Below are 2738 nucleotides of genomic sequence, written 5' to 3'. Positions count from 1 at the left end.
TTCTGTAGACGTTTATGTGTTGACCTTTTGACCTCCTGAATTCTGCAATGAGATTTTCGGGTCGATTCAGCCGAGACGGCCCGAGTGGAGTTTCATGTAAATGTTTCGTACGGGAAAAAAAATCGCATCCTGGCTACGTCCCTGTTCCTTCACAATACAAACCAAATACGTTCGTTCAAAATGGATCGAATTGTTATTGCTTTAAATACTCAATGTGTAATATATTTCGCAGATGTACCGGTATGACAGCTGTTAAGGATGGCAAAGTTTACAATGGAAATATCGGTTATATGGTTTGTTCTCGGTCGCTTGATGCCAAAACTGCCTTTGACATAATTCCCTCCGCCGAAGGATGTTTTCAGGCGCGGATCCAGAGTTCATCCTTACTATCGCACAAGTGGGGTCCTAGGGCCTGATTTGAAGCTTCATACTTTCAATGGTGGCTAATTTTTAAATATAGGCCTATCCAGCTTTTGGTTGAAAAATCGGGCAAAATATGCTATAGCAACCCAACGCATATTCCAAATAAGCAGAGCATTTTTTTTTTTTTTTTTTTTTTTTTTTTTTTTAATTATTAAAAATTTGTGCTTTCCATAGAGTAAAGGAAATGTTGGTTTACTAGCTTAGAACAATAGATATTTTAGTTTAATGTTTACAATGACTTAAATAGACCATACATAGCAAAGTTTGCTCTATGAATAGACCTACAGCTGCTTTCAGATGCAGCACCTGCAACATACTCCGAGTTATGTGAATAGTTATAAATAATAATGAATTGAAGGTTTATAGAGCGCACATATCCACTGCAGTAGTGCCGAAGGCGCTAAAAGCTCCTATGTTTTATAATTTATAATCGGTCAGGAGCATTTTATTCCGGAAAATATTGCCTGTACTGGGGAGTGTGGGGTGGGGGTGGTATTAATGCGACACCGGCTTCCTAAGAACATTACTATTTAAAAAAAATTGAACATTTCGAAAAAGATGATGTATTTTTACTGTATTCAATTATTTCTAAATTCTAAAATGATAACCTACTTATTTCAGTAACAATAAGCATATTGGTCAGCCCTTGCTGCCTATTAATTACATTTCATTTTAAATAACATTGTGATTTATTCAAAGTTTTTATACTTTTATATTTTTTTTCGGGAAAATAGGTCACCAAATAAGGTTATGTATTCACAGCTGTCTGTATATCGGGCTGTCTTTCTGTCTAAAACTAAAAAAACTAAAGAATATCATCATAAAATTGAGTGAAATGGTAGATAAAAATCTGTTGGACCATGTCGGTTAAATCGTTTCATATTTCTCTTAGACTTTTTCGTCTGCAGGCCTAATATAATTCTTGTGTATAATGTAAAACAAATTATTCGTCAAACGAGATTGGCCTCTTTTCTTTTATGAGCTCGTATGGTGTTGTGCTTCATCGATTGCCTTTGTACATTCACCAACAACAAATTGACTCTAACCACGACGTAGCGTTCAAAACTAATAAAGCGAGTACCGTGACTGACCAGACACAAAAGGTGTATAATTTATGAACATGAAGGAATGATGAATATTTTATTATGAAAGTTCAAGGCATTAGTGGAAGAGATAGAAAAAATAAAGCAGGATGCGGCGGATTCGCGAAATAATTACATTAACCTAAGACCTCGAAGGCTCGCCTGCATAAAGTATTGTACACACACACACACACCCCCCCCCACACACACCCACACACACCCACACACACACACCCACCCACACACACGTACACATACACACACACACAAAACTGGCGAGAACCTGCCAACGGATGCGATCTTTAAGAAGAAATTCTTCTCAAATGAGAAACATAGTCTCTATATCTCTTTTTTTTCCCTCTAGCGTAAAACTAAAATTAATGCCAACTAACAACCTAGCTTATAATAATTAGAGTTATAATGCATATTCTGTAAATAGTTGATTTAGTGAAATTATGCCGGCAATGGGGTTTACGTTTTGAGTGATATCCTATTTTTGGTTAGATCAAAAAGTGGGCGGAGCATGGAATCGTATCACAAATCGTTATGCTTCATCTCTATGGTTGCGTCATGGAGGTAGGCATGTTGAATCAGGGAGATGTAAAAAATAATTATTTTTTACATCTCCCTGGTTGAATGAATGTGAACGATAAAGTCTGCTTGCGTTTGTGCTTGTACTTTTAAAAGGATTTTTTTACAAATACTTGTGAATTACAAGCGTACCGGTAAGTAGGCCTATTCATTTTTAAAATCTTATCTAGATTTTAACTGACATGGGGGTGGGGTGGGGGGAGGAGGGCAATATGTAGTCCACACCCACTTCAGCCCCACCATGGCAAATTTTAAGAATAGGCTAGTACAAGGTCCCTAAAATTTCAAGTTGCAAATAGAGACCTATCTTAGCGGAAAGAGTTACCCACATGTAAAACGATTGCTTTCAACTCGGCTGAGATTATTTGGCCCGTCAGATCAACAATTTGGCCCTTTAAACAAATTAATTAGGAACCAGGGACATATATTATATCCGGAAACTCGTGTATATAAACATCGACATTTTTAAATTATTGCATTGCATAAATTTTGTAGGCCTACTCGTGTGTTTATTTAACAAAGAAGCATCAACAAATAAAAATGTGTGAACAAATAAAAGGGAACAAATAAAAATGTGTATCCATACATATATATATATATATATATATATATAATATATATATATATATAATATATATTTAT

The 2738-nt window shown here is 35.6% G+C and overlaps 1 protein-coding gene across 3 annotated transcripts in view; it reads left to right on the top strand.

Moving 5' to 3' along the window:
- Positions 1 to 575: 575 nt before the first annotated feature.
- Positions 576 to 2738, top strand: part of LOC117108614 (alpha-N-acetylneuraminide alpha-2,8-sialyltransferase-like) — a 35004-nt gene continuing 32841 nt past the window's right edge. For all 3 annotated transcript variants that reach the window (XM_033250694.1, XM_033250696.1, XM_033250692.1), the window contains exon 1: positions 576 to 2230. The gene's annotated coding sequence lies outside the window, so the exon portion shown is untranslated. The remainder of the gene's footprint in view (positions 2231 to 2738) is intronic.

This window comes from Anneissia japonica, unplaced genomic scaffold, assembly GCF_011630105.1.
Source record: "Anneissia japonica isolate Jap-2015-1 unplaced genomic scaffold, ASM1163010v1 scaffold287727_len1644234_cov201, whole genome shotgun sequence".
In the NCBI taxonomy this organism is placed as follows: domain Eukaryota; kingdom Metazoa; phylum Echinodermata; class Crinoidea; order Comatulida; family Comatulidae; genus Anneissia; species Anneissia japonica.
This window is presented reverse-complemented; position numbering and strand designations above follow the sequence as displayed.